This window comes from Athene noctua, chromosome 12 (genome assembly GCF_965140245.1).
Source record: "Athene noctua chromosome 12, bAthNoc1.hap1.1, whole genome shotgun sequence".
In the NCBI taxonomy this organism is placed as follows: Eukaryota; Metazoa; Chordata; class Aves; order Strigiformes; family Strigidae; genus Athene; species Athene noctua.
In genome coordinates this window covers 20,177,581-20,204,800 of record NC_134048.1, presented here as the reverse complement: position 1 = coordinate 20,204,800, position 27,220 = coordinate 20,177,581, and the positions used below count along the sequence as shown (strand labels likewise).

Here is a 27,220-nt window from a genome sequence, read left to right as displayed (position 1 = left end):
GAAATCTCCTGCTCTTGGTTAATACAAAAGGGAAATTTGGGGGAGGGCTCCAAGTCCTGCAGGTATCCTCACTACAAAGAGGGCAGTTTGCTTTGTCCCCCACACTACCAGCTTGCTAACAAAAAAAAAAAAAAAAAAAAAAAAGAAGGAATTTGTAGTCCATTTGTGCTAAAAAAGGAATTTTTAGTCTATATGTGGTATTGAGGGCAGAATGTGTCACAGATCCCAGGACAAACTGAGTGAATCAAATATATTCCAAAACTCGAGAAAATTCAGATTAATCTGTGTTGTTATTGCAGTGAACGGTGTTTCCTTCTGAAAACCTTCATCCGTGAGTGTATCGAGGTGGTGGTGAGAGGGAGGCTGAGGATCTCAGTGTTTTGTGGAAAACCGAATTCAAAACATCTGAAACACTTCAGTAAAATGTGGCAGTGCGAGGAAAGAATCAGGTATGTTGAAATGCATTTGGAATGACTCAAAGGCTGAGGATTTGTTTCGTGCAACGGTTATCCTTTAAAGGGTAAACGTTCAGGCATCTTCTTTTGTCAATGGTCAGAAACTGTTTGCAGAAAACAGACAATTGCTAGGCCTGCTGAAATACTTTATTAAAGAATATTCATGTTGTGACAGCTAGACTATGAACGTCAGATGTGCCCAACAAAGTCCTTACTTTCAGTGATTAAAAAAATCAGCCTGAGAGACATTTGACATCGATAGATATCTTTCTGGGTGTATTTCCTAATTCAGCAAAGATTATTTTTCTTCCAAGGACAAGTTTATTTGTCTGGGGTAACCTCATATCTGTCTGAAAAACATCCAAACAACGAAGGTATTACATAAACATTAATCTGGAGATTAATTTAAATAGTTATCAGTATTAGATACATGATACCTGGCTTCCAATGTTAAATTCTTTTATACGCTGTAAGTGAAATACTAGATTATAAATTCACATCAGCTCTCTGGTTGAAACTTGCCTTTCTTGAGCACCTATTTCTAGTTTGGCTACTGGCTTTGCTTCCTCAGTCTTGTATAAGAGAAACTCAAGCAAGGAACAGAGTTCTTCATCCTTCACATCACCTTTTGTACTGCACACTAATACTTAAATTTTATAAGACCTCTCTTATCACTCCCAATGCAGTCCTGGCTAAATGAAGTGAGCTCAGAGATAGGAGTTTTAAGCTCACAATGAGTTTTGATATTTGGATTAAGAAGTTGCAACCTTAATCAGAGCATCATTTCCCCTCTCCATTGCAAAGCAGGACTGCGCCCAGCAATGCCATGCCCTGCGGTATGGATATTACCGTCTCTACCTCTCTCTCCTCATTCATGGTTTCATCATGGATTCAGCACAGGCGATGTGCAGAATGAACTTGAAGAACATATCCCAGTATGTCACAGGATGCTGTCAGAGATGGGAAGCGTCAGATTCAGCACAGGGAGTTCTTTAACTCTACCATAACATGACAGTTCAGAAACTATGTTGTACACCTCTATGCAGGAATATACAATTCTAAAAATTCATGATCAGCTACACGTTGGTATTATGACTGAGGTTCTTGCTTGGTACCCAAGCAAATCAAAAACAAAAGAGCTTCTTAGCAACTATTTAGCAACCTGGGGATTAAGGGGTTAAATACTGTGCAAATTTCTTCAACATCAGTTCAACAGGGGACCAATGTAATCCAAGTAATACTGCTAGGCCAGGGCATGCACTGCAGTAAATCAGTGTGCATGCCAATTGACTTCAAATAAGTTTCTATTCCATTGCATTAAAGTACCCCCGATGTACTCTGTTTTCTTCATGTGCCTAGAGGACATATTTCTTGCTGTTTACTATTCTGGAAAATGAGCTTTTTGAATGACCCCCTCAGAGCCTTTGAAATGCACTTTATTTTAAAGACAGCCGCATTTGAGCATCCTTGAAACTTCATGCTTTGTTTCATGATAAAAACAAAATGTCAACGCTGTCACCTTTGAGAGTCGAGGAAAATAGGTCTTTCATTCTCCCATGTCAAGTACGGTTGTAATTCACTTAAAGTTATACTTGGCATGCTCTTATTTTGCAAGGAAGGATGCAAGAAAATCAGATTTATGAACAATAGAGACAGACCATTCATGCTATATTATCACAAGAAAATTCTAAAAGCATTACATACCTTTCAAACAATGCTGAAAGACTTGGAAATCTCCCTGGCCTTTCACGTTCTGGATTTCACGTCTTATCTTTTGTGAACCTAACTGATATGAGAAATATTTCATGCTTATACTCTGATTTTTTAATCTATGCAATAATCAAGTGTGACATTTAAGAATCTTGCATGAGGTGACTGAGCTTTGAGTAACTTTGTCTCCATTGTTGATAAGTAAAAAATATGCAAATATTTTGGCAAAAGAAGGATTGGCTATCACATTAAAATATTTTTTCAAACATCATTGCTAAAGTGTATTTCATGCCAAGTATAAGGCAATATAAAATATTACACACTGAGCCCAGAACAGTAATTCCTCCCAGAACACATCTGTGCTTACTCAGTATCTCTGCTACATGTCGCCTTCCCTGACCTTTGGAAAGGGATGGTACCATCTAAAGGACATAGACAGAACATTTTCTTCTTTTTTAACTAGACATTTATTTGGGGGAAAAAAAAAAAATGTGACCATTGAAACAGTGGTGAAAAGCAGGTTCTCTGTGTCCCTACTTATTTTCCTTTCTTACGCTGTTCAGCTTGGACTCAGAGATCAGATGTCCTATTTATTCTTCAAACAGTGCCAGAACTACACAAGTGGGTTAGCAGATGGATGCATGTGTGGTAAGAGCAGAATATATGACAGAAGATTGCTTTTACTCAGACATAGGTCAGAGAGATGATTGTCTGCCAATGTATGCATTGGTTTTCCAGGGCAAACTTTTGAAATGGCAGTTCTTAAAATTTGTCTTTGCTTTTAGCCAGTTTGGTTCATGCTCCTCTAACCTACTGTATTTTCACTATATATGAGCCTTCTCATTAGACTGCAGGTTTTAATTTCTCCCCAAATTACAGCAACGAGCCCAATGAGTGAAATTTATAGTGATGCTCGTACTCCGTACTCACAGTGCTCTACCCAAGCCTGCCGCCGTATGCTAGTCTGGGAGCATCCTTATGCGGTGCATTCCTTACAAAAACCTTCAGATCACATTTTAAGCAGGTTTGGGGTCTTTCCTTTGTGCTTACAAACAAATGCTCTCCTGACCAGCCCATTCCTCTTCCTTGGGGACAACAGCCATGGTAAGAATCCTGCTTTCCTCCCCAGCCTGACCCCTCTGTTGATCACCTTACTTCACAGTTCGTGCTCATAGATGTGAAATGGCCACTTACCTGGTAGAGTTTGTACTGTTTGCCTCCCTCCTCTATTTACTGTTCAAGACAAGCAATCAAGACAAGCAATGAATGATGAGGCTTAATTAAGCTGCAACTCCATTAATTGAGATCCTCCAGGAATTACCCAGCAATCATTCACCTGCAGCAGGTTATCCTTCCTTCTGTCTTTTCTACCCTGTGAGAGGAGCTTCCATTGATCCCTCACAGCTCAGCCTGACCTTTGCTTTTCCACCACTTCTTTCTGCATGAGAAGCTTGCTGCCGGAACAAGTCTCTGCCTCCTTTCCATGCCTTGTAGGGGCGGGATTCATCTTACCTAACTTCAGGGTTTTACAGAGCAGAGGATGTAATGACAATCTGAGCTGGACATAGAGTCTCTCTTTGCTGTCAACAGGGGAGATGTGTTTTGCTTAGATGGCTCAAATCTGTTCTCAGCATACCTATAATCTTCCTGACAAGAAATTAATGTAGACAATGATTTCAGATATAGTTATAGACATTTGAGTCTGAAAGGACAAATCCCACTTCTAGAAACTCAAGCTACTACTTATAAATTATCTAGACCCCTGACAGACGATTCTCAGCCTGAACACTCGCCACAAGATGATGGTCCTGCATGCAGCCATCCAGCAAAATGTTCCTGACTTTGGAGAGTTAAGAACTGTCTAATATCAGAAACAAATTTATTCACCACAGGTAGACATGCCTCTCATCTTCCATAACTTCAGGACCCAATATTTAGAAGGTTTAGATCATTTCCAAATTTCTTTCAAAAAAAGCACAAGATAATTCAATCTACCCATCCTATTGTCTCCTCACCCCAAATCAAGCCTGACAGCTCCTTTTTGCCTTGGCTTTTGTTCCAAAACTTTAGATCAGTTTAGAAGCCTTTCCCTGAAATATAATAATCACAACCTCACCCTAACTCTTTCTGTGTCCTGATACTGAACTTTAAACCCCAAACTGCTTTCAATCCTTCTTGTTAAAGCCAACAGTCAATCACCCATCACTTTTAAGTTCCTCTTTCAAGCTGAGCCAGAAAAATTGCTGTCTCAGTTCTAGAAAAATGAGACCCAACTAAGTGTGTGAGCAGGAAAACCTAACTCTAACCTCAGGAAACCTAACCGCAGGAAACCTAATTCTAACTCTCCCTTTATCCCCACCAGTGGCAAATCAGTATTTTGCAAAGCAACTGCCTGGATAGATCTCTGCTGTGCAAAAGTATTTACTGAAAAAATTACCGAAATCTAATTACCGTGGATTCAGCACTTGAGGTTAGCAATGGACTGTGGGTTTGCTTTGCTTAATGAATAACACAGGGTTGCTGATGTTTTATCTATAATTATTGTTTCATGGTGGTGACTGGAATAAAGATCATTAAATGGAAATCCTCTTTCCAATGATCATTTCAGCAAACAGGCAGGTCAGATTCTCCTGATCTCTACAAGGCTTGTTTGTGCTTTCTCTGAAATAAGTAGAAGCTTTGTGACAAAGTCCCTGAGAATCAGTAAAGTTTCAAAAGAAGCCAGATTAATTTTTTTTGTATCATCTCATAAACACAAAACACCTGAGCATTATGTGGGTGACACAGATTAAACCTGATGGTATAACACAGCTTTCACTTTAGCACACCATGGCACAGCCAGTGTGCAAACAGGAGCCAGTGTTTTCTGGAGGAAACAAAATGGACCTGTTTGCCTTGCTCTTGGAGACATCCTCACGGACCTGGACTGAATCATCTTTTGGAAAACAATGTCAACCATGTCAGCAACAGCACTGTAAAAAGGCTGATTTTGTCAGGGGTGTAATTTGGATGAGGAAACTGGGACTCATCCCATCCCAGTCTTTAGGAGAGGTTTTACGGTATTAAGACAAAGTCTGTGGTCAAGACTCTCAACTATAGCATTAAAGTATATAATTTTTCTCTGATTAGTTTTATTTGTTTGTATATGTGCATCTTAAAGCAGTAGAAAAAGAATATTCCATACATTTTTGCTGTATGCATTCAGCCCACACCATTTTGAAAGCCAGATAAAAAGACCTTATCTCCTCAAAACACAGACAGTCCTGTCAATAAGAGAGGATTCATGAAAGCCATTTGTCTTGTACTGTTCGTCTGAGAAACTTGGAAGGGCAAGAAGATGCATCTTAAAGAGATTTATCAAGGTGATAATGGGAGAGGAGAGAAATCATTCTTTTTTGAAGTTCTGATGGAAATCTAACATTATTTCCTCCCCCAGTACAGAATTTTAAGAGAATACTCAAGGGGTAACGTGTAGGTTTGTCCATATATTGCAGTACATACCACTGTCTAGCAGTATCTGTGGCTCAGCGACACCAAGATATGACCAAAGGTCTAAAATAAACCTAAACCCAGTAGATAGAAAGACCAATGAGTCTGCAGGGCTTCCCTTGAGGATGATTATCCATGGCACCCCAAGATAGTGTGAATGATGGGTTTTTTCCTCCTGAAACTTTCCAGTCCATCTTTATTTTTCATAAATAAAGGTGCTGAGTTGGTAACTGGAGACAGATTTATGTATTTTGATTCACATTTCTGACCAGTGCAATTTTTTAAATGTCTTTTTTTCATGCTTAGTTTAGAATGGGCTAACCATCGTTAGAGTCTAACACTCCCTCTCCTAACAGGCTTCTGTGGAAAGCTTTAGAAGGGAGCACTGAGGGTACTGCTGAGGCTCACATTAAAGAAATACACCACCTTTTCAAAATGGTTCCATTTCAGGAAGAGGGAATATTTTTACCTAAACCATGAACATGCTAACTGCTTCTCCAGCCTGCTGCTTTAACTATGAGAAGGGCGAGAATCTTTCACCTCTCCTCAATTTGAATACTGAATGAAACAAGGAAGATTTCATGCTTTTGTTCAGTCTTTCAAACCATTCTGTTTAGGTTGCAGAAAGAAATAACAAAGAATAATCTTTCCTTATAAAAATGCGGAGATTATAAGATTGTTTCAGTATGTCAAAATCAAAAATAAACAGGATTCGAAGGGAAATGTTTTTGCAGCACGGGCAAAATCCTTGTTGCATTAAATTTGAGTCTGTTAGTGTAAAGGTACTTGCAAAGCCAGTTCCTGTCTTTAAGCAGAAATCCTGAGCAAACACACACCCTCCCTAGCAGCTTGTCTGCATACTTCATCTTGTTATGTAGCAAGAGGAATCTGAAACATCACTACTACAACCTTGTTACTTCCCGAGGCCAAAATCAATGTACTTCAGTACCTGCTGTGTTGGGTATGGAACCAGCTCTTCAACTGTAGTAAGTAAAAAAAGAGAGTTTATGCTGGTAGACTAACCGTCCCTGTGTAGGTAGATAAATATAGAAATGCAGTTTCCAGATATGGCAGCTTGGTGATTTTTTGCTTTAAATTGCTTTGCTTAAATGACCAGAAAGCAAATCCAACACTGGAGTATTTTGGGGAGACTGAAGGGAAAGATACAGCTGCAGCCCCTTGTAAGCCTAATGGGAAAACAAATTTCACATGAAATGAGGAGTGGATAATTATGTGTTGCCTAAGAAAAAGAAAACTGTTCCCTCCTAGAGCTTATTTTGTTTTGAACTCAAGTGCTGCTGGTGAACGTCTGTCCATGCAAAATGACTGGAAAAGAGCAAAGAGGTTGGGAGAAGCTACGCAAGGAGTCTATACACAGGAGCAAGCGAACGCTCCAAATGAATTTTGCTTTTTCATATTGAAGCATGGGTATTCTGAAGAAGGTGAAGTAGCTATCTGATAAAAGAAAAAGCAGCATGCCTATTAAAAGAGGGATTTAGAGTGTTGCATGCGAGTCAATGGATTTCTGAAGGGAAAAAACCAAAGTGTTTTAAAGGAAAAAATATAGTCAGCAGTTTCCTAATCATTTCAAAAGTGTGTCAATCATAGAGGGACACAATGGTTCCTATAAACCCACAACAGTATCTACACAGGGAGATGAGGCAAAACTGCAGGAGGCTTCTTAATGGTGCTTGGAACCAAAAGGCAAAAAACTCAACAGCAAAACCAAAGGTCCATTTTATAATATCCCTTTTCAAAACATGAGGAGATTGGAAAGAATATGAAATTCTGATTAATCTTAAACTGTGATTACAGCGACAAGAGGATTTTTTCTAGGACGTGCTATCCCATGGTCTGCTCTGGAGGCAGTCACAAATGTGCGAGTCGGGCAGGGTTACAGTGAGGACAGAAATGAGCTGGCTTCAGGTTTGAAAACCCTGGGGCAGCTCAGGGCAGAAATCTTACATAAATAGTTCAGCACCAGCCTAGATAAAAAAGCAAAGGAATTTCTTGGCTCAACAAAAAGTGAGGCAAGACATAAACCCAAGAGAGACTAGTCACATCAACAATGCAATTAATGAAATCAATTTTTATGAGGATTGCTATGTTCATTTTAGGTCACACAGTTGGAATTCACAGAATAAAAGACTGGTTGAGGTTGGCAGGGACCTCTGGAGGTCAATTGGCGGTCCAATGCCCTACTCAAGCAGGGCCACCTTAAGCCAGTTGCCCAGGACCGTGTCCCAGACGGCGCTTCAATATCTCCGAGGATGGAGACTCCACAACCTCTCTGGGCAACCTGTGCCCATGCTCAGTTACCCTCCCAGTAAAAAACCATTTCCTCATGCATTACCAACCACTCGTGGATGAAGGTTCGGCATTGAATGTGTCTTTATTTCCAAAGGTGTAAAATATTACCTTCAGTCAACTCGGCAAGCATTTTCCTTCCAGAATTCAGTCTTCAAACCTGCAAATCTCAACAGCGAGTTGCACACACATCTTTAAAACAGGGCGGTGGGTAGGACCTGCTGCTTTTAATTCTCTTTTAACCTTTGCTGAGCTGCTGTTGTTTAAACTGTCACCATAGTCACTTAATTTCCCTCCCCAGCACTACCAGTTGATGAGTTTTTCTTCTTTTTGTATGTTTGGGCTTTTTTATTTTTTAGGAGTTAGTGTTTGGGGGGGGGGGGGGGGTGTTATTTAATTGTTTCTCCTCTTTTGGATGGCAAAAGATAACAGCCACGTCACAGTGATGACTAATGACGGGCACTAGCCCTGGCGATGTCACGGCCGTGTCACACCCCACAGAACATTAACAGTAGCTGTGTCACAGCAGGGCTGGTAACACAGGTGGTCCGGGACAGATATAAAAAGGACTGGTAATACCACAGGAGCAGCTAGACCGCTCTCTGCTCCAGCAAAATGAGCTTTCTTACAAGACAGACGAATGCTGCACGTTGTGAAGTTGCATGTGGGGATTTGTGCTTTTATGGATAAGGAACATAGTCCATGGCAGCCAGGTGACCTACATTTACAGCTGAAGAGGTTCAGCTGACTCACAGGGAGTTGCATCGAACCTACCAACACAAAAGGAGTGCTAGTCAAACGGATTGTGCCTTTTAAAATGATAAACTGAGCAGGACCAGCTTCATGGGGACAGGTTTTTTCCTGCTGCTGCCATATATAAGCAGCAAATGAGATCAATAATTAATTACCGAGGATTACCTATAATTGACAACACCCATTATATAAGATGAAGTTAGACAAGTCTGTAACCATTTTCAGCGCAACACACGCTCCTTACTGACTAACAAAGTTTTTCCCTTCCCAATCTTATTTAAGCACTGCCTGCCCGACAGCTCTCCTGGTTCCCAGCAAATGGATCCGCTGCTCCAAGATAAAATTACTGCTCAGAACTAAAAGAGTTTTTCCCTCTTTACAATTTTTAAGGCAAGTTTATTTTCATAAATACTAGACTTGTCTATTTGGAGGTTTGACATTTTATTGACAGCCATACAAGTTAGGTTATGCAGATGGAACAGACGCTGCCATTTTTAGGTATAATTAGCATTTCATTTCCTTTCAAACAATTTCCCCATCATGTTGAGCACCACCAGGGCAATGGGAACATTCAAAAGAACGCTCTGCTGCAGTTTTATGCCATTTAAAAAAAAAAAAAAAAAAAGAAAAAAAAAAAAAAAAAGGCCTTAGCTATTTCTAAACTAAGGGGTTTTTGTTGCTTTGGGTTGTTGGTTTTTTTTTTGGTACAGTGATGTTTTACTGAGTTAATATCAGGTAACATATCTAAAGCTTTAGGAAGGCTTGAATACCATACTTTTTCTAGTGTTATTTCTCTCACAGACTTCAAAAGTTACCTTATTAAAACTTTTCTTGTGTAAGGGAAATTTTTAGTGAGTAACATGATAGAAAGGAGTCCAGGAATCTCCCTGGGTTTTGCACAAATGATGGGGTCATTTCCCATTCATTGTCCCTGGCTCCTTGCTCTGTACATACCGCAGCTCCAAACACAGTCCTGGTGAGCTTCTGAGGAGCGTGAAAGGGGAGGTGAATCTCCTGTTAGACCCATGCCAGGGTGCATTGGCATTTGGGTGGGCTGCTGAGGGAAGGGATGAGGGCCAGCAGTCCATGAGGTCACAAATACAACCCCAAGCGTCTGAATCTCTCACACTTTAAGTGGACTATTGAAGGCAATTTTTAGCCGCATGTCCTTGCTTCGAGAAACTTTCCAAGGGAAGTCATCACAAAATCAGTGCTTCTCCGTAAGAAGTGTAGGATTTAGGAAGGTTTTCTCACAGCTTCCCCGTTGACCCCTCCTCTGTGAGCTGAGATCCATCAGGCTCTGGTTGGATTGCGGAGAGAAGATGACACCATGTCACAAACCTACACATTCGTTATGGTGCTTTCCTGATCACTGGGGGGGCTCTCTGAGGATATTAGAGATCAAGCAGCCTGATTCCTGCTGAATCAATCTTAGCCCAAAATTAATGATCCACAGGACTTCTCAGCATAGCAAGAGGGACCAACGTCTGACATAGTAATTTACATAGCTTCTCCCTGACAGGATTGAACTACAGTTTGCCACCGACGTCAGCCTCTGCTTTAATAGACCTGATGTGTCATTTATGCTATTCTTGCCTCCCACGCGTTTTCTGCAAAGCATAAGGCATATTCGTTTCTCTGTTCAGTGACAGCAGGAGAATGCCCCAACCACAGTGTCTGGCATGTGTCGATCTAGTCATGGAAATAAATACACCAAGAAAAGCAGCCTGTAGATTCAGAGTCTGTAAGAGTGGCGTTTAATGCCTGCCAGAGGTACACTGCCATGGACTGCAGGATCCTCACGCTGCAGCAATAACTGAAATAAGTTACAATCAAAAACCAGAGGTGTTCCCTGCGCTAAAACAAAGTTTCGAGAAAGTCACTGTGTATCCTTGGTTATCCTTTACAGAGGAGCTACAGAATAAAAAGGACAAACGTTTATGGCCTCTGAACACATTATTTTTTTTTCCTTTTAATTGCACTGAGCACTTCGCAACTTAGATTTTCTGGTCAGGCTTTCATTAGAATAGATCCGAGGGCCAGCCAGCCCCTTGCAAATAGAAATGTCCACATCTGATACAACAGGACACTTTTTAGTACCCTGTATGCAATGGGTGAGATTCTGCAAGACATGCTCTATAATTACTGTCACTTAGCAGGAAGTTTAAAAGGTTTGTTTGCAGAGCGATCAGGTACTTTCTACTTTAATAATATTATTTACTGATCGGTCGCTATTATTTATGTGTATCTTAACCTGGCCATCAGTGGAAAGACGTTTTAAGGAGACAATTTAATAATACTTAAGGAGCAAGAATTCATACACCCCAAGTGTATTATTTTAAGTTGAAAAATGAACTGTGAAATGTTCTAGCAGCAGGGGTTTGATTTTCATGGCCATCAGATATACACAATAGGATTTTATTTGTATAAGAAATTATCTATAGGATTGTGGTTTCTGTGCTAGGTACATAGCTGATACTCACATAGTTGTCCTTAAGAAAAAAAAAAAAAAAAAAATCAAGGGGCTTTCATTCTTACGTGTCGCCTTGAGATAGATAGCAAAATTCAACTAATTTGAAAGGAAGCCTGACTGAGCCTGAGAGAGGCAACAATAAAATGAGAAGTATTGGACAACCATTCCTATTTATTAAAAGTGTAGAAAAGATTGATTTTCTGCACAAACAAATCCACACATAACACATCCATTTCTACTATTATAGTCCAATAAAAGTAAATTAAACAGTGTCAGAATTGATGGCTTTTCCTTGTGAGACAGATAACAGCCACAAATGGGGCTATGGAAATGAATCAAACTAACTATGAGTGCAGTTCGTGTTGTTTACAGAGAGCAGGAAAAGCCAGCACTCACGTCGGAACAGGTTATGCGACAGTAATTGAAAAAAACAGTGACATTTTCTTCATTTCTCTTACACTAAGAAAAAAAGCTTTAATTTTCTTCTTTAGTTTTTTTTTCTGAGTCTTAAAAGATTAGGAATGATAATGTAAGCCAGTGGCAGCCAAAGAAAAGAGAAAAAAAAACCCAACCCTCTTGTGATGGTAAAGTTTCACACATTGGCAAATCTCTGTTAGCTCCATATACGAAAGCATATTTAATCCAGGCTGATTCTTTGTGCTGCACTGCCAGATGAGTCACTGATAGATGGAGGAGTTTGTAGTGAGGCAGACATGAAAACTGTTCCTTATTATAAACCAATATAGGAAATTGCATACAGAAAAACTATATTTAAAGACAGACACACAAAAGAGTTTAATGAAGCTGTTCCTGCAATCTCACTTCAGCCTCCCCAGGCACAGACGTTTCCTCACTCCTCCCAACATCCCAGAGACACACTGACACAGCCAGCAACAGAAACACCCTTCTGGGGCTCCACTCCCAATCACTCAACCTGAGAGAAGACTTTGTTTTCCTTTTTTTTTTTTTTTTTTAATATTTCTGGCTTAATTACTATTCAACCTGTATATGAAAGGAGACAGTGACCTTGTTCAGAGGTTCCTCTCTGATACCAGGCTGGATTATAGGGCTTGCACAGAAAATGGCACTGTCTTAAGTCATTTACTAAACATGCTGCTTGACTTTGCAACTCACTGCTCCCAAACTGGAAGTTAACCACTCTTGCACCAGTTTTTCCAAAAAGAAAAAGACTTAAACTTGCTAACATGGTCCAGTCAGCTATACCTTGACTCCATCAGAAGAGAGTAGGTCCAAGCTCTAGTCGAGTCAGCAACAAACCCCTCTTGACTTCAGCTCAAGGTCCATCACTGCAAGAAAGTTGAAGAAGCAGGTGGCAGCAGGGTTTGTGTCTCCCATAAACACGATCTGCTGTCCAAGGAAGCTGCAGCACTAGAGAGCAGAGGAGCCTGGAGCCCCGCTCCTCTTTGGGCTGGGGGCAGTGATGGTGCCCTGTAGAGCTGGCACCACACACCTGCCCATGTCCTCGTAACGTGGCAAGAGGGGAACCTCTTTGGGAACAGGAGCCCAAGGACTTTGGCCAAAGCAATGCGCTTGGCTAAGCCTGTGGAAAATTTGTGACTCCAGACCTTGGTAATCCAGAGGATCCTGTTTCAAGTATCTGTCCTCAGTATTTGGCTCAGAAAAACATCCTGCAAAGTGCTCAGGGGGAGCAGTTGTGCGTGGAAGAGCCAAGGTCTGATGGAAATCCTGGTAGAAGGATGAAAGACAAGAGCTGCTGCTGTTCACCTCTGCCAGCCCACTGCTGGGACTCCAGGCAGGGAGGGAGAAACAAGACCACGTAGACATCCAGATATTTAAAAATCTTATTATTAGGTAAACAATATCAGTATTATTGCTCTTATTTTGAGAAGGACTTGGCCCCTGAGCAAAGTTAGCTGACTAAATGTAAAGCACAGGTCTATGTCCCAGCTATAGAACTGGGAATCAGTTAGCAAAGGCACAAGGGATGTCTTAAATTCTCTCAAAGTGTCTCAGATGACCTCAGAGATCTGGATGCAGGTACTGCTTGTATTTTTATTAGTAAAGACTAGCCTGATTACCCTTTTTAGGGAACCTTTACGATTTAAAAATACACCATCATTCCTTTACCCCTTCCAAGACCTCTAATACAGGAGAAATTCTGTCAAGACTGTTCTAGTTGTCATACAACAGCAAGAGCTAAAGCTGAAATTAAGAGCCAAGCAAAAACATAAATATATTTATGCAATGCCAAAATACCCGTTTCTCCTTAAATCGTTAATTCTTTCCCTTGCCATATTGGAAGCTAACTCTGAATCCAATAAAGCAAAACAACTCACAGTAAATTACTTGCAAGTGAAAGAATCAGATCCAATTTTTTTTTTCTCTCCAACCTAAGTTAATAAATGGAACAGCTACACTAAGTAATAAAGAGAAAATATTTCTAATTTATGCAATGTTACAAAAGCTATATCCATCAAGTTACTCTGGGGAAATGGACTGTAGTAATAGATTCCCTTTAAATATAGCCAAGAAGGAAATTAAAACTGGCTTGAAATAGAAATAGAAACCCACACTATAAAATTATATTGCTGAATGACAGCGTCCAGATCCAAAAAATAAAAGTCCAAGTCCCTGTGAGATAAACATAAGACTGACTCATCCAAATTATTTTATAAACATTTATGTTAGAAGAACATCTCTATATGACAATTGTAAGAATGCCACAGCAGTATGTAGCCCCCACCCTTAAATGTGTTTCTGAATGTTGAAGATATCACACACATCTCTCTCTCTTTAAGGAATAATTATTGTATTAGTACAACATATTACTTGAAGTATTTTTGGTGCTTGGCTACGAGGACAAAGAGACGCTCTCCAAGTCACAATCCAACCCTGGCAAAGATAGCAATAAAGTCAAACTTTACACATAATCTTCACATTAGCTAACTGAGCTGGTCCTTCCAAGGACACCAAAGCTTTCAGCTACTGAACTTTCTGAAATGCATGGCATGAGTCTTCAGCAAGAAGCACTTCAGATCTCCCCTTGCAGACCTCACTGTGTGCTCAGGTAGACACAAAAACTCTTTCTAAGCTGGAGGCAGAGTTCGCTGTGAAAGAAAAAAAAAAAAAAAAAAAAAAAAAAAAAGCTGTGAAAAGATTACTATCCATTTCTCATCACTTCTCTCACACCATGAGATCCTTTCTGCACAGCCTGGTGGGGTTTTTTTGGGACAAACACACACACATTATTTTACATTAAAAGAGAGACATATCATTGGAATGGCTTGTAGGCGATAGCGTTATATGTCCTAGATAGTTTGAATAGCTTTGCAAAATCTTCTGCATAAGTAAAAGTAGGGAGAGAGAGGACAATGGAATTGAAAAAGAGAGGAGAATGGGAGAATGAAAGAACAAGAAAATAGGAGCTATCCACATTTGCGTTTTATGTACACAAACCAAAGTCAGCTTCTGCAAATTAAAAATAACAGAAGTTTAAAATAGCTTTTAGGTTATGTTCCTAAAACAGTGACTAGAAATATATTTTCCTGATCATGAAACAAGGCAGCAGACTCTGCATTCAAACTAGCACGGTGGGAGGCAAAAAAGTTGATCCAATACCCAAGAATGGGGAAATTAAACTAGTTAATTGCTGTTTTCATAAAACCTCAATGTGTCCTTTATGGATTCTTCCCCTGATGTTATTTATCCACTGTTTCAACTCCGGTATAGCTTAAACCAGAAGTTTCCATGATCTTCCCAAATCTTCCATTTTTCCTATCACTGTGGACAACAGCTCCATCCAGCCCTACTTCCCAGGTAATACCTTCAATTCTCCTTCTAGGTCAAAGATTTTTATGCATCTTATCTCCAAAAATAAAGGTTTTCCAAAAAATAAAGCTTTTACTAGCTTTCCTGAGGCTAAAAGGTTTTTTTCAAATTTTCATGTCTTAATTACAAATTTTTTTTTGTTTATTCCGAATTCTGCTGCACAGACTGTTCTCCTTGTACAAACTGGTGGCTGTGACATCTATATTTTCACGTTATATTGTCTTCATCGCTTCGAACTCTGATAGCATGAGCTGATTGTCTACCTTTTTGACGGTCCTTCACAGACCAGCTGACCCATCCAACACCGAGCAGTTAACACAGCTCTAAAATATCCACAACCGCTCCCTCCATCATCTGTGTGTCAAATTTTAAAAGACACATCACCGGCTTGCTAATTATCCTTCTTCCTTACCTAACTCCCCCCAAATCTGCTAGATCACCTCATTGTTTATCCTCACCACCCCCCCCACCCCCCCCCTTTTTTCCTCTCATAAGGCTTTTAAGAAGTCTTGATAGGAGTCATGCCTATTGGCATACGAAGATCAGCCGCTATCATGCTGACAAATATCTTCCGATTACCTTGTTTACTCTAATCTATCTGTCAGCATCCATCATATCCAGCACTCATATGCTTAGACTATAACATTTGTCAGCAGATGTTGTCTTTTTCAGCTCAACTGATCAGTATGGCTTTGGATTTTAGGAGTTCTTCCCCTTCCTAAAAGCCAGGCAAGTTCATAGTAGGCCAAGTGAATAGACTTTTGTTGCTCTCATTAGGAAAGGGACCAAAAATCTTTAATGCAGGGTTTTCTTAACTGAGGACTACAGAAACAGGATATGAAAAATATAAAATAAATTGGAAAAAAAAATATTAAATATGTCTGGATTCTATAATCAAAAAACAAAATGCATTTGCTTAGGGTGAGAATAAAAGAGATGGAGGGTGGGAGAACGTGGTCTAGTTTAGAGCTGAGGGACAAGGATTGCTCTTATACAAGGAGCTCATCTTGAATTCGTGAGCTGCTTTGTCAGCCCGGCACTACACACATCTGGGAAATGCAGGTCGTGCATCATCTGCAAAGCTATGCTGTCATGCACATACAGTTTCTTTTGATCCTTTACCTATAGTACACAATTAAAATTTCAAATTAGACAAAGCATTGTCATGTTGATAAGAAGGCTAGATAAAATGGATAAAATACGTATTTTAATTCTAGGTTTTGTTGTGGCTTTATTCTTTGCTCTTGTTTTTTAATTACTTCTGATTACTATATCAAAAAAATGTCCCACGTCGATCCCTAGAGTTCACCAGCTGGAAATTTGAGGGTGTATCTTTAGAGGCAGAGAACTGAAATCCACGTTTGATGGATTATGCTATGTTTAAGATTCACAGTGAAGAAAAGAGTCAAACAAGAACCCTGATTGAAAAGAGACAGGCAAACAGGTATTCCCCCCAAAAATAATAGTAATAAAAAGCTGAACTTCCTTTAACAACAATATCCTAGGAGTCCCTTCCTAGAACCTCCTAGGATTTCCCATTTCTGTAACCTCATAGGATGTTCTTGTCACCACCAGGTCCAGGCTGTAGAACTAAGCCAGCACATCATAGTCACAGAGTACACGAACACGCAAAGACGCCAGCTTTTTCCAAAGCCAATAGAGTCAGCTGTGAGAGTGAGAAGCCCAACACCTTAAAAAGTTTAGAGTGCTCTTCATGTGAAGGTCCAGCAGAGAAAGGCTCCTTCAGTAAGAAATTACTGAAACCGAGTGCGGAAAATCGGGCGTTTTCAGTAGATGAGAATTAAGCACAATCATCCAGACAACCTCTATTGCCTACATTTAATCTTTTCGATTTAGGAATACAACCACAAATTTCTCATTAGAGTCCAAGATAGGCCCTTAGTGGTTGCAGTCAAAGGTACACACAATATACTAACCATAGAAATCACTTTGATTTTCCAACTAGTTATTATTTCCATACTTCACTGTGAGCTGTTTTAAGTGATGAACAAGATTTTTGCTTCACCTTCCCAGGTCAAGTTAGTAGATCTGAATCTCTTCACAAGCTCCAGGGACATAATTCATTTAATAAGAAAAGAAGTAATAATACAAGTAATAGAAGCATTAGGGAGAAAAAAGGAACATTATAATTACTGTCAACAATATAGATGTTCTTCACACACTGAAGTCCTCTCAACTTCTCTACATACAGAGAGTTATTTTTCATACTTTGCCTTTGAGAAAATAATGAATAGATTACATAAATATAATGTTCAGGTTTTGCATATGCTTGTTTGGATTTTGAAGAGATGGAAAGGAGAGAAAGGCAGCTACTCTTGGGGAAAAAATCAATAATCTTGAGGCCTGATTTTTCAATTGCATCATCAAAAAGATGGTGGTAATGAGAAGTGAGGGGAAAGAGGACAACGATTAGCATCAAACGCTGTCCACCAATCCTGACTTGCTCAAAACTTGCCTGCAATTTTAAGAGATCTTTTAATGTGTTTGATAAAAACAGCTTTCCACATGACATCTCCAACCATCTTTCTAGCAGATAGTTTCACTGAATACTGAAGATTTTCTGTGTACTTATCAGTTTAATCTCTTTGTATCATCATGCTCGATTACTCCTACCAGTGGTCTTCTGTCTCCCACTTCTACATCGCGCCTGCCACACAGACATTCCCCAAACAAACTAATAAGTGAAACAAAAAAGATCACATTATGCCTTCATATTCGTGTATGATTTTGATTGCACACAGTAGAATTTTTAGCTCCCAAAGCCTAGGGATTTTTATAATCACCACAGATGTTATATTCAGTGCAGATGGAACTTCTCGCTCAAAACCTGCACACTGTTATAAAACTGAACCCCTACAAAGTGTGTGGATGAAAAAGCATTCAAAACCTTTTTTTTTTTTTTTTTTTCTTGCAACTGCTCTCTCACACATGTTTGCCTGCACCCTCTAGAGAAGACAGATCCACCGCAATAGGGCTGCCTTGACAGCTAGCAGTATGCTCCTGCCAGATGAGTGAGAATTTAGAAAGGAACCAGTTCATATTCAAACAGCTTCTATAGATTGCATCTGGAATTATACCATCCAGGCCAAACAACTGGATTGTTCATTAAAATCATCTGATTGCCATGCACTTGTCTTTGTGCTCGCAACAAAAGAGAGAAAAAGAAAGAGCTGCTTTTTCCAGTCCTTTGTACTATCATCTCTTTCTATTAGACTCTGCCTATTGGACAGAGATTTTGCCATGATTGGTTTCTTTGACATGTATTTCTATTGCTTTTCATCTGAAAGGAGAAGGTGGCTAAAAATTAAGCGAATTGTTCATTAAATAGCCACCCCTGCTTTGAGAAAAGGTTATTCTTTCTTTGGATTCTTTGATGCTGCGTTAACGATGCCTCTCCTTCCAGAGGCTTTGTGCATAAAAGGCAAGCTCTTGGAGAAAAAATTGGAAAATAAACCTTCTTCCCTCCATCCTTTCCATGATGGCAATTTAAAAGATAACTGTTGTGAAGATAAAGTTGATTTCTGATAACAAAAGACCCACTGTTTAAAATGGGAGTCCGCTACTGTTAGCGGATGACTGACATGAAAAACGGTCCAGCAGAAGGAGTGGCCAGATTGGCTCATGGGGACTTGCAACAATGAAAAATAAAGCAGCAAACAGAAGTCAAAGTGACTCCACTAAATGATTTCTGGGATAGAATCATATTTTCTTCATTTGTATTTTTGTTTTAACTATTGATGCATTTAGACACAGCAGGAAAGTAGGTCATCTCACATGAAATTACATCCTAAAAAAAAAAAAATAAAAAAAATCACCCAGCTCCTTGCTTCATCTATCCTCAGTTTGTTTGTAGTGCTGACATTCTGAATTCTAGGAGTGCAAGCTGTGTGGATTGTGTGGTGGGTTTTTTTCTTATCTTTTTTCTATTATTCTAATACAATCAAGTTTACTTGTTCTTATGAAAAAAGAAGTTAGAGGAACACAAAAAAGGACAACAAAAATTAAGATATGCTTGAGATTACCATTTATTATTTCTTGAACACTGCCTTATTCATTCAGGATACATATATAGGAATTTTGTTGGTCTAAGACCAAGAAAAATTTCTAGACACATGAGAAATTTTCCGCTCCTCACCCCTAATATGAAGGCCAGAACACACATAAAAATCAGTTAAGTTCTCAAAATGAGGTGTTGCCAAAATGTAAGTGATGTATTAACTTCATATTCTTTTTGCCAAAGGATACTTTCATACTCAGCTAATTACTGAAGTCCACACAGAGCAAAATATCTAACGACTCAAAAGCACCAGCACCTACGATCTCAAGACAGATGTAGAAAAATGATGCATGATTAAGTTCCCTGCCTTGACAGGAAGAACATATGCCAGTTGGCTTTGTTTGTTTGTTGTTTTTTTTTTAATTATTCTGCAGCATCGTCCACCAACTATGAACATATTGTCCAATGAAGAGGCAATAAGTGTTACCCAAAATCTCCAAACCCCACCAAACACTTTAAATATTCAGCCAGCAACACAGCACGATTCTACAGCTACACAGTACAGACCTCCAGCAACACTAAAATGAACTCCTAAAAAATATTAAGGATGATTTTTTTTAGTCCTTACTGATATCAGTAGTCATATCAATCTCAGCAATAATACAGATGCGAAAAAGGGCAGCGAGATAAAACTCTTAATTAAACAGAGGTAAGGCATTTGAAAGACAACAACTAGGAATGCCATTAATGATCAGTTCTGGTTCCTCTACTCCACTGCTCTCATCCTCAAAACATTTATATTCTATGTGCAAAAGACATGACCATACTCTACCAGATTAGGGTGGGTGGAGAAGTACTGAGCAAAGGAGACAGAAAATAGGTGAAAAAATACACCGAAGACACTTGGCCAGGAGGCATTAATACTAATAGGCTGGACAAGGGATTCTTTAAAAGTCGCTTCAGGAAGAATTTGGGTGCAGTGCAGCAGCTGCATACTCACAGTTACACACAAAATAAAGGATCTACAAGATTCTGCCTGGGGAGCTGCTTAACTGGTTTGTTGACCCTTCACTGACTGCACACAAGCTGTGTTTGCTTTTTACTAATAAATGCATGTTTGCCTGGCTTCACAACAGATTTCAACAGAAGGCTTGTCACGGAATTTCTTCATTTTAGGAAGTAAAACTACCTTGGATTTTTCTTTTGGTTCCATATATAATTAACCTCCAGAAAATCTACCTCAAAAATTAATTCTGAGGGGAAACCAGAAACGACTGAAGAATCATGTTGTACTCAACCACTGTCCTGTCAGACTATAACTGGCTGTTAGATTCAAAGTCTACAGTACTTGGACTAGCATAGCTTGGTGGTGAGCAGAACAGGACGTGCTTATGCTCTCATGGACACTGTGGGGAAAAGCCTCTCCTTTGTCAGCACAGAACCTTCCAGTCTGCTTCAATGACAGGAGGAGAACAATGAGTTGAAGCCAACACCAGGGCAAGGTCCTGGAGCATTGCCGCCTTTTTATCACCCTCTTCCTCTGGAGCTGAGCGTAGCTGGCTGTCATTCCACATACACTTCTATTTAAGTCCCAGGGACATCTGGAGAGCACATCTGTTACAGAAGACATGCACAGCTGGGTGTCTGCAGCATATCGGAGCACGGAGACCCCCAGAGGTCTAAAATACGTGTTGAAAAGCAGACCAGAAAATCCAGTACTCATGAGGGTCCATATGCCAGTGCCACAAGGGACAGGAGCAGCAGATGTTTCTCAGACTCCTCTGGGGTCTTCCAGTCCTTTCTCTCTCCTTCCTTCCAAAATACCGACACTGCTGGAGTGACAGGGCTTCTACAGCTGCACGTTGTCCTGAGGTTTTGTGGATTATGGACAGTCAACTTCGATTTAACATTTTTCTCCAAAGTCGGTTGGTCATCTTGTACTGATCATCCTTTCCTACAGCTGCTTGCTGGCAAGGGTGCTAGCAGAGCCAGCACTGTGAGGATTGTCTGAGTGATGGCAGTCATTCCTGAGACACGGGGTAACACTCAGAGTTTTCAGAAGAACAGGACAGGTCTACAATGGCTGCCCTGAGCTGTGAGCCCAGGCACCACATACATCCTTCCATCTGGCTATTGATGAGTTCTAGAAAGGTCTGAAAAACTACAGCTTCAAAGTAAACCTGAAACAGCCCCAAAGTAAACCTGGAATATAATTCTGAGAGGTGTTTGCAGAAATAATCAGCAAAGATAAGAATTTTTAATCGATGACATCTTTTTATTAAAAAAAGATAAAATCATGGGAGCAGAACCCAGTAGAAGGAAGAGACAGATAAATCAATACAGCAGGTGGAACCTACAGTCACAGAAAAATTATAATCACAACTGTTGCTCTTTTGTGCTGTAAAGTGATTTTACAAACCAGAGAGAAGCTTGAATGTAGAAATTGAACTCAAATTTTAGTTACCCTAATATTTATTCTCCATTCCAGAAGTTACATAAATTATTTCTGCTGTTTGGTTTTGTTTTGGGGTTTTTTTGGTGGTTTGTGGTTGGTTTGTTTTGGGTTTTTTTGGTTTTTTTTTGGGGGGGGGGGGTGGTGGTGGGGTGGTGGTGGTTTGTTGGATTTTGGTTGTTTTGGGGTTTTTTTTAACTGAAAGCTTTATAACCCATCCTCACTATGGTTTTAACTTCATAAATCTCTCCATTTTGGTCTCACTGGCCTTACTCCTTTCTGCGGCTCTCCTGACATATGATTCACAATGTATTACAGAGCCTGAAAAGTTCAGTTTTCTCCCAGCTTTGTTCCTGTTCAACCTTGGTGCACAGTGTGGTGGGCTTAGCTGCAGATGTTCCACCTGGGAGAGACATGGGGGGGAAGGATGATCTACTGCAGCTCACAGACCAGATTATTTATGGCCAGATAGTCTAGAGGTAGCCTTGTTTATAGAGAGTTGCATCCAATTGAGTGTATTTTTCTGCAGTTACACTCAATTAAAATAAGAGGGCTGCCGTGTTTTACCAAAATGCTTTTCTTATGCTGTCATAGTCTAAGCAGTACAAATAAAGTAAGAATGTTAACAAAATATACATAAAACCAAAATAAGAGTGAAAATGAGGAAAAAAGGATGTTAATTCTTGCAAAACATAAACACACTGAGGTATGTTAGGCTGAGATCATGCTCTTCTCAGAGTTTCAGTACATGAACAGAGAACAGCAAAAGATACAAGATTTCTGTGACAGAGACAAGGCAGGAATATGCCAGTGTAGAAAAAGAATAACCACATGTTCAGGTGTGTCAGCTGGAATATTCCTTGGCAGACACAAGAAGTAACCATTCCATTTTACCCAGCTTTAACCAGGAGTACAAGTCAGTTGATTGCAACTTATCGTTTCATCTCTCACAATTCTTTAAAATTAAAATGGAAAGGCTGAATGACTGTAGGTGTAGCAAACATGACTTTCAGTGAGCATCTGAAGTAATTGGAATCAACTAGCCTGGAATAAAGGAGTCTTGAAGGGAAACAATAACAACTCCCAGAGAGAGAAAGAAAATTATATATCATTACATGCTGCACAGCCATAGTATATGTGTTGTTTTGACAAACATTTTTTCCATATGATTACAGTGACATTTATTAAAATAGGGAAACTCACATTTGGGAGGGAAGGGAGGAGGACATTGATTAGCTGTATCTCATTTTCTCCCAAATTCCTGGATTTAAGAATCAGAAGCTGAATATAGCCCAATGATGATGACACATTTGTTTAGATATTATTTTGTAATGGCTCATCTCACCTTACGTGGGTAAGGGATAGATTTTGTCACTTAATTATAAGTATGAAACATCACTCAAAAAAGGTCTCAAAGATGCAGTGGAAGCAAGAATATGTCGAGAAGTGAAGGGAGTACGCTGCAGATGCACAGAGCTGATTACAAACCCTGTTCCGCTAACAGTACCCAAGAGGGACCTCTTTTGAAGTCAGTAAAAGCTCACTAGCTTCGGTATGGTGTTGCATGGGAGCCAGCCCTCTCACTCCATATGTCACATTTTGTTTTGTTATCCACTAAATTATCTCCAGTTTTAGAGTCCTTAGGACTTGGAACAGGAAGGAAAAACAGGAGGCTAAGATTCAATATATTCACTGCTAATATGTATCTCATGCACATCTCAGGCGTTTATCTTCACCTCCATATAGAGGTCCATTTTTAGTACATTTTTTTCTGTTCTATGGAATCACAGAAAAATGCCTAATCATTATCCAGCTGAAGATGCCCCTTCCATCTGAGACAGTGAGACATACAGCAAGCCTTCTCTGAGCCAATCAATCTTATTTTATCACAGCAGAGTACTTCATTATTCCTACAGAGTTTTAAAACTATTCTGTTTCATTGTACTTTTTTCAAGTATTCTTTCAAGGAATAAATCTAACAAACACAAAACTTAGATAAAGAAGACAGCTTGCTGCTAGGAAGTTTTGTTGTTTAAAAGTGAGATTTTGCAAATCCTGAAACAGGTTGGAAAAGCAAGAGAATCACTACATCACTCCAACTCCATATTTACTAGCTTTGCACTTGTAAAAAACTGAAGCAACAAAGGAACTTCAAGTGAAGCAGCCTCTTGAACCTCAAAGAAGGAAAAGTTAGGAAGTTACCTTGAACAAAACTGCATCCTTGAACATGTCAGTCAAGCTCTTAAACTTTGGAAGGAAAAAAACCCTACAGTAATATTTTTAAAACACTTGGGGAAAAAAAAAAAAAAAAAAAAAAAAAAAAAGGATACTGTTTCATTACATGAAATCAACAGTATTTCAGTTACTCTGTAAGTACGAGCAGAGGCAAGGACAGCTAAACAATAGTTGAGCAGAACATGAGAAACAGCTGGGATCTACTCACCCCTTTTGTTATTCAAGACAAAATTCAGCTACAACAAGGGAGAGTTAATTTCCCTTCAGCCAGTAAGGTGTGGGAGGACTAATCAGACTAACCCTGGCAATACAGGAAATCATGCATTTTTGGGGAAAGGTTACCTGATTTTCTCTGAAGCTTTAAGGAAATAAGGAACGCAGAAGATTTCTCAGCTCTAAAAAAAAAACTCACAACAACAACAACAACAAAAAACCCAGAGAAACAAAACATGTGAAGCTGAACATCCCTAAATATAAGATCTGCTGTATTACAGCCAGAAAGTAAGGCTTAAGGGTCTGAACACCAGCTGACATTCCTGTGATTTCCCTGACGCCTGTCCTGTCTGCAGCTGCAGAATGATGCCCGCACGATCCTTCCCAAGGTTTCTCTCCTTACCTGACAGCTGTCAGCGTGCAGCAGAGGTAAAGGTAGCTCACAGGACACTTTCTATTTATCTTACGTCCAGTAAGGAAGAGAGCGCACATGGAAAGTTCAGTCTCTTTTTATTTTGGGCAATCACGCAGCCTTTGCCAAAGGACATTGCCTCAGTCGTTTGCACATGAGCACAAATCCGCCCAACGGCTCCCTCAAATGCACCATCACTTCACCCCTGCGGCTTGCTCTGCGTGATCGATGCAGTACAGTCTTTCCTTCCCTCCGGTGTGTTGTACAAAAGAAGGGAAAAAGTAGGAACGGGGAGGATATTCACTCAGTGGTCCAAGGTGGATCATGTTTTTATAACTGATTAGTATTACTCTGCAGTTGCACTTCTCATTAAAATCCCTTTCTTGAAGCTAGGTACAATTTGCACCATGTTTTCCACTTGTTTAAGCTTCAAGCTGTCGCTCAAAAAATTAATTTTAGCTGGGTTCATCTTTCCATCACAATCTTTTTGTCACAGTGGTTGATTAATTCTATGTCATTGTTTGCTCTTTTACAAGATTAATTGCAGGATGAGAGAATATATGACATTCTGGTGAGGGGAATATATCAAGTTATTGTAATTCCACAATGTTGGAAAGCAACTTTTTTCCCCCGCATCAAAATTCAGGCAACAAGCAAGTAATGTAGTGAAACTGGTTTGGTTTGTTATTGGATAAGTAGCGTTGGTCAAAGGAAAGACCTTCTTTAGTTGTTTGGTTAAGTTTGCCACCATGGTGCTCATTCCCTCCAGTTCCATTCTAGTCAAGCCCTTGAAGTCTGAAATGTTTCTCCTGAGATGTTGAAGCCATTTCACAGCCCAGATAGACCAACCACGATGGACAGCTGTAGGGAACAGTCCGGCATTAAAAAAAAGTATTTCCTCTGGAATTCATGCCAACGGTGAAAAGAGTCAAGACTAACAGATTTACCAAACTACAACAAAGGAACAAAGATAGAAGAACCATCAGTTTTCCCATCAGTTGTTGCAACAGCAGGTAGGTTCAGAAGAGACTAGCCTATGCTCAGTGCAACGCACACATCCTGGGCTCTTAGTCCAGGCTTAGACATCCCGTGTTTCCCTCCCTTGAATTTGGTGTGTTTGTTAGGATTTTCACTCAAAGATGTGAGCCACCGACAAATCACAGGATGGTCGCATTTCCTGGTACAAAACACCGTGACAGAGGTTTTCCCCAAGTGAGGCTTGTCCCATTCCACTCCAGGAGAGCTGACACCTCTGGTATAATGCACTCAAGATGCAATGCATGTATGTAAACAGACAGAGAGGAGGGTTTGGAACACACTTTCCTTAGTCCATAACAGCATAAAAGAATCAGTACTTTGTATTCAGTCAACCTTTCATTGGCTTAATTCAGCCTACATTTATTTCCCCACAGAGCTGCTTTGCAAAGTATATCTTCAATACTGTATGATGCTGTTATACTGTTCTCTTCTGTGCAGACTTTATGTTATTCGGTTCTTATTCCATTTATTCTGCTTACTGATTGTTTAGAAGAAATACTATCCACTAGTTAGACAACTGATTTGATATTTCCCTACTGGTTTTTCATTTAAACTTGAACATATCCTTTGTGTTCTCAATTTACCCCATTGTATAGAGAAATAAAAGGTTTTCCAGAAATATCTATGCTCCTCAGATGCACAACATTGCAAAGGCTTTTTTTCCTCCTGCGTTGAAGCCAAAGAGAATATTCTCTCCAATTTCTGAGACCAGGTTTAGGCACTGCTTCTATAAATTACTTTCATTAATAAAGCAGAATGAATTGCTTTGTATTGTAATAAATTAAGACACCCAACCCAAAAAGACTGTATTAATGCAATAATATTGCCCATAATCTGTGAGATTTTTGCTCTTTGAATGAAATCAATAAATATAGATAGACTGATAGCGAGTTCTCACAGTGAGTAGCAAAACCATGTAAAAAGAAAAATGCTGGTTTACCTTTTTATTATTTTTCCCCATTCAGCTCTACTTTTTATATGAACAAAGTGAGGAGTTTAGCATTTTGGTGTTTAATATAGTCAGTTTTCATTTGACGTCATTATACTGGATTTTTGGTATTTTTTTCTCATTTTCTTTTCTTCTTTATTATTTTTTTTTTTTTTTCATTTTCTTCTCTAGGTTTTCTAGTTGCGTTTCTCCTCCCCTCCTTGTGAACCAATTAAGCACATTCCATTCATGGAAATCCCTCTTCAAATTTTAATTCACCTTTAGTCGTATCAACATCAATAAAATGTACAAATACAATACAAATTAACCTGGTTTGAGTTTTGCCCGTGTATGTATCAGAGATGTGTCGAAGTCCTGTTGACCTTTGTAGAGATGGGGCCAGGTGTGCAATGCCAGAAATACTTGGGGGTTTTGTCCCATGCCACTTGCAACCAATCCAGTGAGACCAGTTGGGACTATTCATGTAAGAAAAGGTAGTAAGGGGTATCACTGAGCTGGTGTTGAACTCTCTAACAGAAGCAACAAACAGCCTGGAAATGGCATTTACTCCAAATTGTCTTGATCTGCATGAATATATGAATACAACCTGAATGGTGGTCTGAATTTAACAACTGTCATTGAAACAGATCGTGAGCACTGAAAATACCTCCACCTCTACATGGAGATAAATACAGCTTTACTTATATTAATTGTGCTTTTGTCTGACTTTACCCACAGTTTAAAAAAAGAAAAAATTATATAGGAATGTACTTCAATGGATTATGTGCATTTTTAGTCAATGAAAGCTCTGCTGCCTATTTTTTCCTGAGAAAAGCCACTTTAGTTTATCCAAGAAAAATATGTTACAATGTTGGAAGCATATCCTAGTCTGTTATAGCAATGGCTAACTATAAACAAAATCCCACC

General features: G+C 39.5%; 1 protein-coding gene across 1 annotated transcript in view; it reads right to left on the bottom strand.

Annotated features, from left to right (window-relative positions):
- The window catches only part of TRPC7 (transient receptor potential cation channel subfamily C member 7), a 114,941-nt gene extending 90,583 nt beyond the window's left edge, over window positions 1–24,358 (bottom strand). The window contains exon 1 of the mRNA XM_074915688.1: window positions 24,319–24,358. The gene's annotated coding sequence lies outside the window, so the exon portion shown is untranslated. The remainder of the gene's footprint in view (window positions 1–24,318) is intronic.
- Between the last annotated feature and the right edge of the window lie 2,862 nt (window positions 24,359–27,220).